This window comes from Gambusia affinis, linkage group LG22 (genome assembly GCF_019740435.1).
Source record: "Gambusia affinis linkage group LG22, SWU_Gaff_1.0, whole genome shotgun sequence".
Classification (NCBI taxonomy): Eukaryota; Metazoa; Chordata; class Actinopteri; order Cyprinodontiformes; family Poeciliidae; genus Gambusia; species Gambusia affinis.
The window spans coordinates 22,645,248-22,664,817 of NC_057889.1; positions in this window are offsets into that span (position 1 = coordinate 22,645,248).

The window sequence follows — 19,570 nt, forward strand, 5'->3', positions numbered from 1 at the left end:
CACTGGAGTGAGTAAATTCTCAAAGCTTTTCTATGACATATCATGACCTCTGTCTTCCCTCTTGTGCCATGGGTACCCCTGCAGGAATGAGGTAATTGATTGCACTGCTTGATGGACGATAATATCTTGTTATAGCCATATGCACAGAGAGTCCCCCTAGTTTTCTATGCTCTCCTTGCCTCTATGCCCTTGATAAAGTCTGCTCTGTATTATCTTCACTGGGAGCAAGCTGAGGCGGCAGGGGCCTTATCTCCAATGACCTCATGGACCAGGCATTAATCACCATCTGCAAAGAAAGAAATTAGCCTCAGAACAATCTCCACACCATCTCTAAATGATTAACTCTCAACCCACTCTCTTCTGACATTGCTGCACAATGCCATGTCGTTTTAGGAAAAATACTCTAAATGTTTGAAAAGGAGAAAGCATGGTGAGACATAAATGACATTGTAATTAGCCACATTTGCAGTTAAGAAGATGTTGCTAAGTTCCCTCTCTGGCTGATTGTCGCTGCATTCTGGAAAAAAGAAACAATTTGTTTTACATAATGAAACCAATTTAGCAAATAATTTAAAGCAATGTTCAGGGCGTTGTTAATGAAATTTCTCTTCCCACATTCTTAGCCTCCCTTTCATTAATGAATGATACCACAATTCACTAACTAATGTACGTCTAAGGGTTTGTTGTGTAGAGACAACAATTATGCCCATTAAAGAATGTGACAATTTAAATGACAACCTGGAGAGTGCCTATGTGAGTTCTACTAACAACCATTTGGTATGGAGGGAGCTAGTTTTCTCAGGAAAGAGCAAAAGGTATATGGCTCTTATTGCTCTAACAAGCAATTGGAGCCAAAAGAGGAGCCCTGAGGTGGGGGACAAATACAAGTACATCTTTTCGAATGTAATGAAAATCAAGCTTTGATTGCAACATTCAAACTTCTTCTCACCCATCTGTAGGATAGGATATCCAGCTGTTCAAGAGCTCATTTGTCTTCCTCTCATACTTTCTCTACCCCCTCAGTCTCACTCCACCCATCCATCTCCCCTAGCCAAGCCTCTCAGCTGGAGCTTGTCTTGGGCACGGCTTGGCTCACGGCTACATGCAGATGTCCATGATGGATGCTCAAAGAGTTGACCCCGTGACCAATGAGCCAACGGGCAAACAGCACAATGTCTAAAGCTCTCTGCCAGGAGTAATATTGATTTTGCTTTCCATGCACTTTGGAAACCAACTCCAAAACTCCTCCTATCTGTCTTAGATTGGAAGAAATTCAATAGATGTTTGTTGTGCACTTTGCATTGTTGCTAAGGAGACAGCCCTGTGGAGCCTGAAGTTTTGGGGGAGAACCTGAGCAATGCAGATAGAAGCAGAGCAAACTCCCACACACTTATGCTGCTCAGGGAAAACATGGTACATGCAAGGTGAAACTAGCAGCTGCTGCTGAAAAGGTAGAGAACAAACCAACTGACCTCCTGAATTCCTTAAGGATCTTGTTCAAGGCTTAGTGCCTGCATTACATTGTATTTGCAAGAAGAGAAAATATTAGCCAACCATTTATCAACCTTCCAGCAGAAGTGTGTATTTGTTTACACTGAACATCTAATTTGTTAGCATGAATCAAATAGACATTCCTTCAGAAAGCAAGTCTATGTATCTTTGATTCTTTTTAAATATACTTGGTTCTAATGCTGTTTATGCTAATTATTAATAGTGTAGATGAAAGCACCCAAAAATATCTATCTTATCTTATCAAAAATAAACCAAATTTCTCTTCCAGAAATGTTGGCTTATTTCTTAAATTTTTACCTGAAAGTATTCAGGAGAACATTTCTTTAAACTTCTTTAAAATCAATGTAATCTGAGATGTAAACTTCTGAATCTGAAGAAATGAACAAAGCATTTCTGTCTATATTCTGCTACTAGAAAACTTGAAATATTGTTTTTCTGAATCTTAACATTTTAAAAAAGAAAAGGTTATGTCTTTTTAAAGATTGTATTTGACTTCAGGCTTCATCTGATCTGTTTTGCAGAGATTTAATATGATCTTTTAATTATTCAATTTCCCTTTCGGATTAATAAAGCACTTTTGAAATAGAATTGAATTCAAATAAGTTTTTCAAACAGGAGACCCGCACAAAAAACAACTTTTGAGATGACTGTGAGAATCTTGCAGAGCCACAATATTTAGACAATGTATAAAAAGTTGCAAATTTCAAAACCATTTACCATCACCTTCAGGAAAGTCTTAAATGTAAGCTTAAACAATACCTGATGGAGCATCAAACATATGAACACTTTTAAGCTCTGTTTGTCATGCTGTAAGTCAAGGACAATGCAATCTGGATGGTTTTCCTCATAAACTCTTAGTTTAAAGTACAGCGTACTCTACTGCTTGATAATTAGCATAAATTGGAATGTATTTGTGACTGAATTAAAATTATTTTTTGTAAAGTGCCTTGAAACAGCATTGGTAGTGAATTGGTGTTATGTAAATAAACAGAACTGAATTGACATGCAAAACTTTCTGATTGAATTTCCATTCCATGGCTTTGTCCATAAGTTGTTGTTTTTTTTTTCCCCAGAGTTAAAACTGATCTGGGTTAGAGATCAAACTGGAATAATGTCTCCTAACTACTGCAGCCTAATAATCCAGAGGTGTGCAGGCTGCAGCAGCCTCCAACACAGATCCTCTGAACAGAAGGATGACTTACTCTCACAGTTCACTGGAGAGCTCCCACAAAAAAACGCTTACCTGGATTCTCCACCAGCCGTTTCAACCTTCATCACTCCCTATCAACACAGCTATCCATGCACATAGAAAACCAGCCACACACTCATCCTGCTCTGTCAACCTCATGGATCCACCTTCTCAAGTTTCTTTCATTGCTGTTACAGGTCAAAACTCTTCCTTCATATTTCCTGCAACATAAAACTTTATTTACATTGAAGCTGGGAACTGAATGCATTCCTTTTGATTACCTCATTCCATAGATTTTAATGCAAAAATACAAAGGTTTTCTATGGCACCTTTGTACAAAATACAAAGGTTTTTACGGAGCATTTATATTGTTAATGAGGGCCATGTATGGATTGTAGAGTTGCGAGATAAAAACCACTCCAGGAGGAGAAAATGTTATTCTTCATCTAAATAAAGAAAACTGATCAGGAGTACAGTTGGCTGGTTTATGTGCTCTAACACTGATGCAGACTAACTTTACACATCCACACCAGAGTCATCGAGTATCAAGAATTAACACAAAACCATTTTCCCCCGGAACACACACTCACTGCTTGTAGGGTTCTGTTAACAAGGTAAATGCAGAGTAACATGTTTAAGATCAGATTGGCCTAGCTAGTATCTGAAATAATGGTGGCATAAGTTCATACAACTACTATGATATTTGTTCGTTTCTGGTATGCCCTTAAATCTAACACACAAGCGACATCTGCAAACAGCAGCGATGGACAGAGAGGCTGCTTCTCTCGACCCACCGGGGTTCATTTCTGCTTCAAAACAGTGACCTGATGGAATGTTGGAGTGCTGAAAAAACTACTAGCAACTTGCACAAATTTGATGGTTGAATAGCCTGAGTAACGTTTTGAAAGCAATGAATGTCTTTGTTGCTCAGCTTGTATGTCTATTTATTCAATAATTTAGCAGCAAAATGGGGTTTTGATCTGCGTAAATAAGATGTGAATTGTGACAGGGGTGGATATGTGTATGTGTTGTTATAAAACAGTTATTGAAAATTAAATAAAAAGTTTTTTAAAAAATGGCGTTTTGAAATAAAATGTTGCTTATTTAGTCCATGTTGACTCAGTCTTCTCTCTCTCCCAAACCCTGAGAGCAATCTTTTCTCTGTTTACAGACAGAGTAGAGATGTTTTATTTTTCTCTGACGGAAGTAGGACATTGCTCTATTCCACAAAAACCGATAATTAGCTGTGTGTTGATGTTTCTTCACATGAGTACAAAATTCTCTAAATTCTGAAGTACAAATGCTGCAGAATTTACACCTGTACATAGTTGCACCTGTTAGTACTGACTTAACTTTAAATTTGCAAGAGCATGGTTTAAACAGGTGAACAGTCCTTATATGGAACCAGGGTTGGAAATTAACTTTTTTGTCCACCTGCCACTGTGGCTGAACCAACTCAAAAATAACAGAAACCACTTGAATGTTTTCCACCTTTGTCCTCATTTACAGACTCTTATACACTATGTTGGAGATGTAATGGTACTTTAGCAGGCTAACTAGCTGTAGCAAGCTCAAAGTTATAGATTAGGTTAGCTGCTCCTCTACATTTCCAGATTATTTTGTGGCTTCAAATATGTTTGAAGAGCTGTCTCTTTACCTGTTGTCTTGTCTTTTCAAGAGTTGAAACTATGTTAGCACTCAGCAGGACAAAACTGCACAGCCACTTGGAGGAAAAAAGCTTGGGAGTTAAAAAAAGTCATCTGACAAAAAGAAAAAAAAGAACAACGTTAGAATTCATCCTTGTTGACCGAGCTAATCTGCACTCTTAACATTTGCAAGGTCATGGTTTAAACAAATGAACAGTTAGATGTATTTTTTTAAAAAGGGGGGGGGGGATCAATTATCAGTTAACGTTATATTGTTCGACAAAGGATGTAACAACAATGCTAACAGACACTCATCACTGAGCTTATCTCAACCCAAAGCTAGTCGCTCGAGGAAGATTTAGCGGCAAAAGCTGCTTAAAACCTTCGGTAAAATTAGCACCTTAGCTAACGTTAATTCGAACCAGCTCAAAAATAACACCATCATATTTTTCTATCTTTCACCTCATGCTAAGTTATAGCATTATAGCATGATGCTATAAGTTACGTTAGCTCCATCTAAAATATACATTGGCTTCAAACAGTTTTCTAAGTGTTTTTTTTTACCTGTCTTGCGAAGAGCTGAAGCAGTGTGAGCCCACAGCGACAGAGCTGCACTTGCACTTGGACGGAAAAAGCTTCGGAGTTTAAAACAAACGTCATCAGAAAAACGTTGGAAGCGAAGCCACCCTTGATGACGTAGCTAGATAAACTGCATATTAATGTTAGCTAGGATGTGAAAAAAACAAAAATACATGCTCTCTTTCTGCCTTAAAATATGTTAACCACTAAAGGAGTAAAAATACAGAAACAGGGAACCACGATGAAACATCTATGATGACCGTTGGAAATCAAATAGAATTCTTACATGGCCAGCGCAAAGACATTATTAGTACAGTACCACTACTGCAATGTGTAAACAGTAAATTACAACTTCAAAACATACAGTAAGTTACTGTAATGCTATGTACTATACCCATAATGCAATGCAAATTACAGTAACTAATTGTAAAGATGTTTTATGTTAGTTTACTGGGCATTTTATGTATTTAGCTGTAAAAAATACAGTAAAGGCTAACAGTGCAAGATATTATAAATACAGTACCACTACTGCAATGTGTAAACAGTAAATTACTGCAACTTCAAAACATACAGTAAGTTACTGTAATACTATGTCCTTTACCCATAATGCAATGCAAATTACAGTAACTAATTGTAAAGATGTTTTATGTTAGTTTTACTGGGCATTTTGCGGTATTTAGCTGTAGAAAATACAGCAAAGGCTAACAGTGTACTTTTTCATAATAATAATAAAATGTTGTCAGTTTTCACATGTCTTATCATTTCTACACTGATGATATCCAATAATGTTCCTTCAGATCTTCTGAATATGGCATATTGTCCCTTTTGATAAATTGTATGATCAATATCAAACAGTGGCTCAGTGACAACATCCTGCAGGTTAATTGTGATAAAACTGAAACCATAATTTCTGCTTCCAACAATCAAATGGCTAAAATCAAATAACACCTTGGTGTAATAGTTTCTTCAGTTAAAACAAACTTCAGAAATCTTGGCATTATTGTTGATTCTGCTGTGTCGTGGATTAATCAGACACTGCTTTTATCAACAAAGAAATATTTCTAGGGTTATGTCTCTTATGTCAAAAGCTGAATTGGAGGTGACTATTCATGCTTTTATTTCATCCTGCCTGAATTCTTGGAACAGTTTACCCAGCGACCCCTTCATTAATTACACCTGTTTCTTGTTTCCCCTGATTATCTCCCTGTGTATTTAAACCCACCTGTGTTCCTTGTTCTTGGTTGGGTCCTCGTCTTGTCTTGTTGTCTCATGTCTATTGTGTTACCAGTTACTACCAGTCATGAGCTCTTTGCCTTCTGTTCTTTCTGTGCTGTCTGGACAATAGATTTTGTATTTCTTCATTAAATTCATCATTCATTCTCAACACTTGAGTCCGCTGTGTCTTTCTCACCACAAAACTGACACTGCAATGCTTTTAACTCACTCAGCACACAGCTCCAGTTTAGATTGGCCAACAGTACATTTTAGAATTCATTATAAGATTTTAGTTCTTACTTTTAGACACCTATACTGTACAGTCAAACCCGTCTACATCTCTGGCATTCTAGAGTCCTGCTCCTCTTCTCACAGCCTAAGACCTTCTAATCAAAGGTTTTTAATGATCCCACAGACTCATTTTAAGAGCAGAGTGGATAAAGCCTTCAGAGCTGTGGCCCCAAAACTGTGGAATGCGTTGCCTCTAACTTTGTGCTGCTTTGATTATTTTAAAGAGCAGCTGAAGACAGACTTATTCAGAATTTATTTTGTATTATGTTACATGTATGTTGATATGTGTGTGGGCAGGCGTATGCGTGTAGTGGTGTGAGTGCCAATGACCCATAAAACAATCCTTGTACCCTAGTGATGTACAGCCCACATGGAAATATAAACAAAAACAAAGTATCACTTTTTCTAATGACAGGGTCAATTTAGGAAAAGTCATAAAATATCAAGTTGGAAAAAGATGGTTAAGGATATTTTTTTCTACAGCTAAACATGCCAGTGGTCACTTTTGACCCTCAAGAAAACACAAGAGTTAAGAGCTTGGTTGAAGTGTGAACATAAAAGTTGTAAAAAAGAAGCCCAAAGGAAGACTGAGGAAGATGAGAGATTTCCACACAGACGTCTGAAATCAATGTGGCTTGAAACCAGGAAATGCAAAACAAAGCAATGGAAAACAAATGGGATGAAACAGGACTGTATGTTTCTGTGATGCGCAACATAATGATTTGAAACACAAACAATCTGGCATGCTAATGTGTCTGTGTGAGCTATTTTATACCAAATGGTTATGAAAGACTGTTTAAAGCAGTTTTGTTCTTTGGTTTCCTACTTGATGAATTCAACCTTACTGCTTGCAGCCCTTTCCCAGCTCTGCTGTAAATAAAAATGGGTGTATTAGAAATGGCAGTGTGTCCAGGAGCCGTCTGTTTGTATACATATACCAGCACAATCTGACACCCTGCCAGAGTTTTACACCTTGGATTTACATTTATTGATCTCTCTGATGTAAGCCATTAATCTCACACAGAGCTGGTCTTTTTCCCTCCCAGGACAACAGAATGCAGCTCTTTGTTGCAAGCTGTGAGCAGATCAATAGTTTCAATAAATATTTGTATCTGAGGTGAGTTATTCTTATGTATGAAATGCCACATTAAAGGTGGGTTCAGCATATCCTTAGATGTGGGAAACTGTTCTATAGAAGCACACATTGAGATTTTCCTTGGGGAAATCTTTACACCACTTGAGCTTCTTTACATTTTGCTTTAAGGCTTTAATATGTATAAATGTAAACTTTATGGAAATGTCAATGTAAAGTACAGAAAGGAGAACGACAATGAGGCAGAATCCTTAATATATTTTTCTGCAAATCATTATCTAAAATATGGGACCTGAAACCTAGGTGTCAATTCAAACTGGGAGATTCTCCTGAATCGTGTAATTGCCATGCCTTTGCAGGAGCCAAACAGCACCAAGTCATTGCTCCTCTTCAGCCATCCATCATTCAAAAACCCCTTCATAAGGCCCAACATTCATGGATTCACCTGCTTCCCAGCTGTGCTTCAACCCCCATCCTCCCAGGCTCCTCCTGTCTAGAGGGGAAGACTACCTTGAACCCCCTTTGAGCCGTTCATTCAAGCGAGCAGCACTTCTCTACATACATATCTTCTGCCAGCGCTCCAGAGCCAAGCAACTTCAAATAAATAAACTTTCTAACTTCTGACTTTTCTCTGTGGGAGCCATTCCAGACTGAATTGCATTTATTCACATTCCCCTGATAAAAGACAGAAGCAGCTTTCTAGAGGAATAAGTAAATTCCAGTTCAAGATATTTTCATCTTAGTCCATGTTAACGAGTTAACACATGTAATTATTGAGAAAATTTTTATGTGTACATATTACATGATGCAAAATAATTAAACTGTCTATTTTGACCTAAAAGCATCTCTGTCAGCAGTGAGTTGTAGACAAACCACACAAAGAGAGATGAAAGTTAAAAGATTTCTGCAACACCAGACAGCATGAAAAGCTGAAAATGTTCAAATCTTGTGTTGCGTTGCTAGCCTGGATGTGAACATATTTATATACAAGCTTGTAATTTTTCATGCATGAATTACGTTGGTTGCTTGGCTGGTTGAGGACAAGCATACAGCAACGGTTTTTGATATGTCTTATTTGTCAGTTGTCCCCTGAACAAGGCTGCTACCACTCATGTGCAGGTGTTGTGAAGTAAGTTTCCCTTGGTTGCGTTCTTGAGTGCTAGGAAACTACATTACCTGCTTTCTGCTACAAAGAACCCAGATAATTGCCTAGTTGGAGTTCAGCAGGAGGGCCTTGTATGCACATTTATATTTCAAGCTTACAAGTTATGCATAGTGATCAATCACAGCACCAGAGTGTGATTAATCAAATTTTTTAATCAATTGACATCACTAGTAAATGTAATGGGTTAGTTAACAACAAAAACAGTGACTACAGCACTAACTAGCAGCCTCTCTAAATTTCACATGAATTTTTACATATCATTAATTTAAATATCCACATGTGAATGACTTTGTCAGCAAACTGTGCATAGCTGGGCCAAATATGTGAGTTATGTATTACTAAACAAAGCAAAGCATGAAACAATTAAACATTATAAAAAAAGTTAGCAGTGGAGAGAAAAAGAGGGGTGTCTGAGATTATTATTCTCCTGCAGGTGTTATAAAAGCACCCAGGCCATCCACAGTGAGGTCACACTCTCCAGCTGAAGTGGCCCCGTTGGCATGGAATTTCTCTGAAAACTCAGAAACTCCCCACTGGGAGATGAGATGCCTGCAGTGGTTGACCTCTTGTGAGTAGAATCACAGTATCCTCTCTGCGGGTGCTGTGGGTCACATGGTGCTGTTCAGCTTCCTTTCACTGGAGAAAAAATGACAAATGATGGAAAATGATACAGAGATTTGGACAGGTGGCATAAAACCTGGAAAGACTGATTGAGATGGATGATGCATGATGGAGAGCAGCTGAGTAACACCTCCACAAGTCAGTGGTTTTAACAGGCTATGTAAAGTGAAATACCTAATGGAGGGAAAGCATATCTCTCATTATTCACAATTTTATGGGTATGCTCATTTCTAAATTATAGAAAGGTGAAATATATGCCTGTCTGCTGCACTTCACAGCAGTCCCTACTTTCCTCTGAAAAGGAAAGTAGGGATATTTCAGTTTACCAGGAGGGACTCATTGCAAGACATTTTCTATTGTCATCCTAGAGAAGATGTTACATTTGTTGGGTTGGTTAACTTAAACTGCTGCGTCCCTAAAGGTGGACAGAATAATTGAATGCACTCAATATTACTTACCAATGTTTTATTTCTCTGAAAAAAAATAAAGAATACACGCAAGATCATGGAATAAAACCATAACTATCATTTACCGGTTTTAACCTATGATACAATTAAGACTTTGGTGCACCCAGGAGTGGCTACTTCCTTGCCACAGGAGGTTATATCCATTTTGAAGCTACTGATCCAATAAATGATAGGCTAGAAACAGTAACTGAGCAATCAGCATTTGATAACTCAGCGGTTATGCTAGCAAATGAGAAGGAGACTACTTCCTTATGCTAGCTTTGGAGATGCTAGTGAATAGCATGCCTATGCTGGTCGAGCTCTTTATCACAAAAGTGTTTTGCATACAATATCTGTAAGGCATTTACCTGAGATGCATTTAATGGTTACTTGGACTGTCTGCTGTTTTTCAAAGTGACACTAATCATAAGCGTACTGTATGTGAAGTTGGTTTCTGATTGCAGCTTCCAAATTGTCAGACAGCTAAAGGGCAATTCCTCATATTTTTTATGTGCTGAGCATGTTTAATTTGCTCTACTTTAAAACCTTCAGTGTGAAGATGAATAGTTAAAATCTAGTTTATGAAACTTCTATTTGACTTGTGAACATATTAATATGGTCCTTTTATTAAACTTTCACAGTTAGAAAGTTTAATGAAGTTAGATCCAACAAATGGATCTAAGTATTCAAGATGCTAAATTTGGGGAGTTTATTGATTAAACCATTTAGACTGTGGTATAAATAATATTTTCTTATTAGCCCAACATTACATGCATAAATGTTGATTCTTAAATCACATCATTACATACGTACAGTACAACAGAGATGAACAGCAGCAACAGAGCCTCCTTCAGTGCGGACAGGCTGTAAACAAAACTCACTTCCTCTTTTTCAGGAAGCCTGTTGTTCCAACACTCTCTCTGTCTGACTATGATTTCTAATGATTGAATACAAGAGAAATAAAATTAAAGTAAAACTCAAATGAGACAAAACATAAAAGCACAACCTCATTGGTCTTATTGAAGTTCGATTCTACTATTGGTTTTAGATGTTACTTTGTATAATTCATTTTAAAGGTTACTTCATGTGTTGTTACTGGTAAACTAAAATCTGGGAAAACCTCGGGTTATTCTGACACACAAAGAGAAACAAATAACAAGCATCACATTTTTAAGGAGGTATTGTTACATGGGGAGACAATGAGCCTATTGCTCACTGTCAGAAGGAGAGGCGGAGTGTCTTGGATGTCTTCCTTGTTTTCTTTTTAAAGGAATCTGATGGCACTTATTTCATCTTACACTAAATGTGTCAAACTGTTATTTTTCGTCCTTCAAAAGATTGTTTTCTTTGTCTCTTTCCTGTTTTAAAGGAACTTTGAGACGTGCCAGTTTAAGTGGGAGGTGATGACTGGCAGCCAGCCTACTGTCACTTAGAAATATGGGTTTGTAAAAGGAAAAGTCTTAGTGGTTCTGGAACACACTGTGTCTGAAAGAAGTAAATGAGGGGGACAAAACTAGGCTTGACACCATGGTTTACACAATGTTTCAGCAAACTGTTAAAACAACATTCTCAGATTCAAATATACTAAAGTCTTTAAGAAACTCGCTTTGTAATAATAAATGAAAACTGTTTTAGCTGAATAGAGAAAATGAAAAAGAATCTGGAGTATACTCTGTTAGGTAAGGGTCCAAGCTCACAAAATGGGAGATGCTGCAAAGCGGCCTCATTTTCTTCCTCCCTGAAGAACCTGAAATTCTCTTGTGCTTATGTGATTTTTCATTATTAATGTTCTTCCCAGATAGTCTGGCATGAGGCTAAAGCTTTAAGGACTGACAATGTTATTTACAGGCTGATTATTTATTCAGAAGGTTTCTGAAATTGTAAAGTGAAACAAATACACCCATAGATGTGAAACCCAGATCCAATAGAAAAACCTTTAAAATATAAGTTGATTATTTCCACAAATTTGTTCCCCTGTTAATGTTAACTTGCTAGACAAAAAAATTCAATTACAACCAGGTACTTTGTTCACATTCCTACACAGACACGTATTTTAATGTCTCCACTCTAGTTCGTCAATTATGTACATCCAACCTGGAATTTTTTGTAGTTTCAAAAATAACCTGCTTCTCAAACTTCTTATTGCTACTGTCTGACAACAAATGGAAGTAAGCTTATCCTTTTAGATCAGTTAATCTGATTCAAATAATTTTCTAAATGTCAAAACATTTTTTCTATTGTGTACTTTTCTAAAATTTAGAAATATACATTGTTTTCCTTCAGGAAATGAATGTACAGACGTTGCCTTTAAGCTGTGTATGATGTTGGTCAAATGTTTTTCAGATGTTCTCCATGTAGAATCGGTTAAACTGCTGCCTTCCTTTTCAACTCTATACACAAATTGTTTTTAAGACTTTAATCACAACTGTGTGATTAGAATTTGTTATCCTTTAGCTAATTTGTTGCAAATTTACTGCCCTGAATAGGGCCATGTGGCCATTTCATCTGATGTGTAAAGTGCAGCAAAATTCCCACAAAATATAATGTGTCTAAAGTGAGATGGTGTTGAAGGGCTTATGATCTCCAAAAATGTAACTATTTGACCCTGAGTGTATTTGTTAAATGGAATTGAACTTCTTATATTACTTTTGTAGAAAAGCCTTCTTCCCTTCTCAGTTCTTCAATCCATATTGGTTCAGGAAGTTACTGTGAATAATGACACTATCTTATACCCTATACCCAACCAGCTAAAGTTTAGTTTGACTTTGTGTCAGGTGGTTGACTATGCTTGTCATGTACATTTTATTCAAGTAATCACATAATGCCCTCAAAATGTTGGGGTTTTGAGAGAAGAACTGAACCTCAAGCAGACAGAAGAAATGAAAACCTTGATGAGGCAAACCAACGAGTCAGAGGTTGAGGTTTCAGAATAGATTGACTGTCAAAACTGCTGAAAATTTTTTTCTTCTTTTTCTTGAATCTAAGAACTTTCACAGGCTTTGTCAAGAAAGAGTTGAATTTCGTAAATGAGATTTTTGGGGCTACATATTCCCATTGAGAAAAAATTTGATTTTCACCATGTTTTCCACACAAAGAACAGATGGATCAGTGCAGGAAAGAGCTTTCCACATTACATGAGCCTCCAAAGTTTCATATATAATTTCTGCAATTTAAGTTGACTATGTCAACAGCAATTTGACAAAGGTGTTTCTTTGCTGTGTTTTTAGGGAGTAGGAAGGCACATGCACTAGAGCTCTATCAGTACTGCTTACAGCTCTACATGCAACTAACTTCTGACAGTAAAGGCTGCCTGCCTTTCATTGGGGTTAAAGATCAAAAAAGCAGCTCATGTCACTCAGCACTTCCTTGCCCATTAGCTACTAGTAGATTCATGTTTGTTATTGACAGGTCTATGCTTGCCATGCATTATTCAGCCACTCTGACAGAATGCACAGTGTCACAAAACACGACACAACTTCATCAGCAAAATGGTCTGCCTCTCCTCACACCCCTTCACCCCTCCCTCAGTTTATTCTGCTCCTCCTGTACAAGCGTTCCCCTCTGAAGTAATTTCATTTTCACCTTCGTTCAGAATCCCGTGAGTGAAAATGCTGGTTCTGGGCGGGTGGGCGGTTGGATGGAGGAGGCCAACTAGTCTCTCTGTCCTTTTGTCCTTGACGACTGTGAAGCCTAGACTATTCATCTCTGTCAGAGGCAAGCATCTCAGAAAGCCCCTCTCTCCTCCTGCTTCCTCCTTACTCCAGTCGCTCTGGAGGCCCTGTCTCCCAGGCATGTCAGTGCTAAATAGGGCTTTTACACAGTATTGACTGGCCTGACAAGTCTCTCCACCAGCCAAGCTGGGCAGTATAGGAAGAAGCCTATCATATTATTTTCTCCTCTCTGCCATCCTGGCTGGATCGTCCACACAGCAGGTAAGTGGAGGGCTAATTCGAAAAGCTGAAGGAGGGAGTGATGAAAATAAAATGGGGCGCTGTCTCATAGTGTGACACGGTTGGCGACTTTACAGCAGGTAAAGCCCACATATTAGCACACACTGCCATCACCTTGTGTGTCTGCAAGTATATTATCAAGGCGCTAAACCAGTGTGACGATGCCTGCCCACACTTTAAAATGTATTCTCAAGCACACAATGGTGCAGGTAAGTAAATCCAAAAAGCTATAGCAATGGATGTGGAAAGAACGTAAGTAATGCACATACAATATAGATTTTATTTCTAGCATATTAGTGTATATGTGTCATGGAAAAATTACAATAAGGTCACATCTGCTAGTCATGTCATGAAATGCTTATGAACTCTCACCAAAAGAACTATTTGGGTTTCATGTAGAAGGTTGAAAGTTGTTTTCTACAGCTGCATCAGAACCAGACTGTCTCACCACTTTGTTGTTAATTCTTTATCTCTGGTATAAAACTCATGTGTTGTATGAGCTGACAGAGCTTGGAGAGCTTTTCATCCAGACCTGCTTCATTACTGATTGTCCTACAAGCTCTCTGTATTGTGCACAATATAAGAATGAACCTGATTAAATGATTTTACCTGAACAGTGATTGGAAATAGTTTTTTTTTTTCCACGACAATATGGAAGTTTATTATCCATTTTCTCAAGACTGAAGTACGCCTAGCAATACAAATAAACTCTAAAAAGTAAAACCAAAAAGACCCTTTGACTTTGTGCTGAGAAATAAACCAGGACCCCCCAGCATTTATTGTAATTGAATGACTAAAATGACTAAGTTGCCCATGAAGAGAACATCGTTACTCAGCGTTCTGAAGGTTTGCCCTTTTTACACTTGAGAGATTAAATTTGGTGTGCTCTGAACTGAACATTGTATCAGGATTGAAGTGCTGTCTGAGGCCTTCAGAACAGTTTATCAGTCTAGTGGGGAGCTGAAAGTGTCACTGACACAATACAAGTATTTACATGTTTTAAAGAAATGAACCCTTAACCCCTAATCCCAACCCAGACCAAAACAGCAACACCCTGCATTTATAGTGTTCTGTGAAAAATATGTATTAGTAAAAGCTTTGCACAGAATGAAAGCACAGTAGTACATCTTTTTAAAATCATGAGAGTGATTTATTGTGTCAGTTACATTTTAAAGAGTTTATGATCAGTGATGTAGTGATGGGAATTTTCTCTCTTTTCACAGAACCGGTTCTTGTGGCTCGACTCTCAATCAGCTCTTAATTTATGATCATATGCAACCCCATATATGAACATAGCTTGGGCAATAGGAATTTTCATATATTATGAATCCTGTTGCATTCAGTGTTTATTATAGGAGAAGCCTTATACTTCATTTTTTGTGTATTTGTTCTGTTACAAAAGCAGACATTCTTTCCTTTGGATATTTTAAACAAAATTTAATTTTTAACAAAAACAAACAAAACACTACAAACAAATTTAACAAACTGACCCATAATAATAACTTAGTTTTGATGCCTTTAATTTTCAGACAGATGCTGCTTCTCTTTTACAAATGTCAGGTATAGTCTTGGTGTTTTACAACATACTCTTAACACCACTGAGGGGATGTACTCACCTGACTGTTCTGTCTCTGTTTAAACATAATGGTATGAGCCCATATTCTCACATATGATTGGCCATAAGGCCATAAGGCAGAACTTTGTTTTGCTAATCAAAACAAAGTTCTGCCGTGAGCAGAGCGGACTCCTCAGTAGGGTCACTGCAGAGTCCCCTCCATGTTGTTCATTTTCCTCATGTTAAAATCTTTGAAAGCAAGTTTCATTCAAAGATTTGAATGAAAGACAAAATTCAAGCACTCTTTTGCTTTCCATCCATCCATCCATCCATCCATCCATCCATCTTTTTCCGCTTATCCGGGGTCGGGTCAAGGGGGTAGCAGCTTCAGAAGGGAGGCCCAGACTTCCCTCTCCCCAGCCACTTCTTCCAGCTCTTCTGGACCAGATGCCCGAGCCACCTCAACTGGCCCCTCTCGACGTGAAGGAGCAGCGGCTCTACTCTAGTCCTTCCCGGATGACTGAGCTTCTCACCCTATCTCTACACTGTAAAATGTAAAAGTATATCTTACTCAAATCAAACATCTGTGCCAAGAACATAAACTGAGCCACATAATAGTACAATTGAAAATTAGGGTTCTTCAGACCTCCATCCTCATAATGCAGCGATAATTTATCCATGCTGCGTCTTGGTGGCCAACAGTGCCAAATAAATTTTCTAATTCATTTTGAGACAAAATCTAACATTTCTAAAATTGATTTGAACTTAATGGTGTTAAGTTCATCATTACCATTAATCACCGTTAATGGTGATTAGAATGGTTACAATAATGGTTACAATAGAGTAAAGAAGAGTAAAGAAAACAAAAATATACTTTTTTTTAAGGACTAGCTGATTAGAATTTGATTGAGTTTCAACAATACAATATACAATTTAATAGCAAGCCACTGACTTGTGTGCCATATCATCTCATGTCTGCAAGTTTTTTCTAATGTGTCAATCTTCTGCACTGAGGAAAATCCTCTGTCCCTCATGAAAGTCAGTGCTCCAGTATTTTCCATGGGGAGCAAGAATCAAAATGTGTAATTCATATTCCAAGCACGATCTTGCATCCATCAATCATCTGATCTAACGGTGGCTGAGGCTCAAGAGGGCTGATTCTCTCTCGGGGGCCCTGCTTTTTGCATTGAAGGGACAATGTCTTAGAACAAAAGGTGAGGCATGCCTATAAATCCCCCTGGATGAATGATGCCATTGGAAAGTAATGAATCTTGCAGTCCAGACCATCTGTAAACATCCAGCTTCAACTCAGAAGAATTCTGAAACTAAGATAAATTATTTTGTTTTATGTTCTTTCTTTATATATATAAACAGTTGGAAAAACAAGATCACCTACAAGTGCATGCTAGCAGGAGACTTGTATAGGGAAAGTGTGAGAGGTATGACAAATTTCATGAAAGGTTCTGATGATGAATTTCATTCTCAGACAATGTTAAATGTCTCGCATTGTTTTGGCACTATTTCAGATTCAGCACTTAGAAAAGCTTCAAGTGGAGTCAAGCTGTGCGTCTGTTTGAAAAGGCAAATGTTCATAGTTCAGACGGCTCCTCAGTGTCACACTTGTTTATATTTCAGGAATACAGTACTGTGATTCTACACTACTGAGCCTCAGAATAAAACAATATTAGCATCTCTGTGCAAGTAAGAATAAGAATCCAGATGGAGTAATATTCATAGTTGTTTACAAAGAGTCGATTTTTTTGGGTCATGTGGAACTGATCTGATTGTTTCCATAGAAATGAACAGAAACAAGACATTGCCTCAGAACTACAGTGAGGTCATTGTAGCTATGACCTCATCTGTGAGCTAGTCAAAAGATTATAGAATTTCTGAGGTTATGAGCTTGTATTTCAAACATCAGTTCATATTCAGTCAGCTCTTCGAACCTCAACACTATTTCAAGCAAAGTGTTTCATTATGAACAAGATATTAGTTGTCGTGTTTTGTCCCCTGGGTTTTGGCGTTGGATATTTGGTTAGCACCGGAATGCAGAAGGTTTTTTACCAAATATTTTCTGGTAGCGATTCGGAAGAAAGTATCTCTAAGGATGAGAGCACCGAGTCTGCATACAATGTTTTCGGTGCTTACCTTTTTGAACCTTCCTCAACTGTGGAGGTTCCTTCCAAGCCTTTCCTGACTGGGAAACAAGCTTCTCCAGCTGGGGATATATTTCTATATTCTTTTGTGCAAAGAATACAGAAATGACGAGGGGAGGAGTTGGAGCCAAATTACTACACAGTTGATGAACCCGGTAACTTTTCAGCTGTTCTTCGTTAACGTGACATAAATAGGTTATAATGATTTTCATTCAGTCAGGACGTTACACTGACACCAGAGCCACATGCACTGCAGGTAGATTGTAGTACAGCATTGATTAATGCCTGGTTTTAAAATGAGTTCACTGGACTTTTAGCCATTATTTGGTGCCCATTGTTGGACACCACACGGCACGATGGAACCCGATCGGACCGTTATACCTAAGATTTCTGTCGGCTAATGTGTGATCTCTCAGGTTTTGAAAATGGGCCGACAATCGGCCGACAGATTGTGTAGTATGTGCTGGACATTACACTAAGAAAATGAGGAAGGGAGGGTCAGTGGAGAGCAGCGGAGTTGAGCCTTTTTTCATTTAGTGTCATCAACAGAAAGAGAAAAAGGCCGGAAGAGACGATAAAGCCGATAATTAAAATGACATCAATAGTTTTAATTTATTGTATGATTAATTGACTTATCGTTTATCATGACAGACCTATATATTGGATATTCGCGCTCCACGGATCAGCCTCAAGGTTGATCCCATTTATAAACTCTAATTCCGGCCAGCTGTTCTGTACTGCTACCTTCTCAAGCACTCGGAGGTTTACATTGGGACTCGGAGGTTTACATATACATACATATATATATATATATATATATATATATGTATGTATATGTGTGCACTTTTTCCATGTCCACATCTGCTAATGTTTCCTCCAGACAGATTGCTTTTATATTCCTTTGTTTTCTGATGAACAGTCGCCTAAAGTGGATAACTTTTCTTTCCGCCCTGTGAAAGGGGGGTGGAGTTCTAAAAACTCCACCTTCAGCCCCGCTCTGGCCAAAACCAGTGATGGCATAGTTACTTTGAAAAAGTAACTTTAATCGGACTACTGATTACTCCTTGAAAAAGTAACTTAGTTATATTACTGACTACTTGACTTGGAAAGTAACTAAGTTACTTTCCAAGTCAAGTAGTAACTAACTGCAGGATTAAGTAACTTTTTAGTTACTTTCAGCAGCTGCTAACAACAACGCTCTGCCTCCTGTGAAAATCACATTGATCTTTGCCAATACTTAATTGTAAGTTATTTTATAATGGTAACATCAACAATGTGTCTCCACTGATAAGGTTGAACTGAAGAGGAGATTGTACAAAAATAAAAAACATGAGTAATTTGTGTGGTCCACTGTTGTCTGGAAAACTCTAAGAAGGATTTTAAAGCCCCTCTCCCCCCAGCCTCCAGATTCTGCGTTACGCCCCTGAGTTTGATGTCGCAGCGCACAGAGCTCCTCCTGCAGCTCCACAGCTCAGATGGCTGCGACACTTATCGTAATATTAATAATTATAACGGTGCTAGTCAGCACTTGCCATTATAACTATTGCCAACTACGGACACGTTCATTCGTGGCTGTTTTCACGTTTATTGCGCTGTTTAAATTAGTCTCGATATTTGCAGTTTTCTGGAGCGCAACGCGAAGCTCGACGTCATTCAGAGGTAATATATTAACTTGACATTAACAAAGACTCAGCGGGACGGATCATCCAGGAAATGATGGACAGGGAGAGACTGACTAAAACTACCTTAATGACGGACACATTCTGGGATTTATTATGAGTCTCTGCTTATTCCCAACCCCAAATGAGCAACTTCACGTTCAAAAACGAGCCCAAAAAGGCGCAACCCGCCGCTCATTAAATTTGCAAGCGACTTTTAAAAGATGAAGCCCAAAGCCGCTTATAATAATCGGACTTGGCGACAGAAACTGAAAATAGTTCCAGTTTTTCCACCAACAAAATGCGCATCTCCCTCCATTGTTTAGCTATATTTCTGTCGCATAGAGACGTCGGTCACTCGACAAGACGAGTAGAGGAAATACGATTAAATAACAAAAGAAGATAGTAACGCAAAAATGATTTTGATAAGTAACTGTAATCTGACTATTGTATTTGAAATAGCAACGCGTTATATTATTCGTTACAGAAAAAAG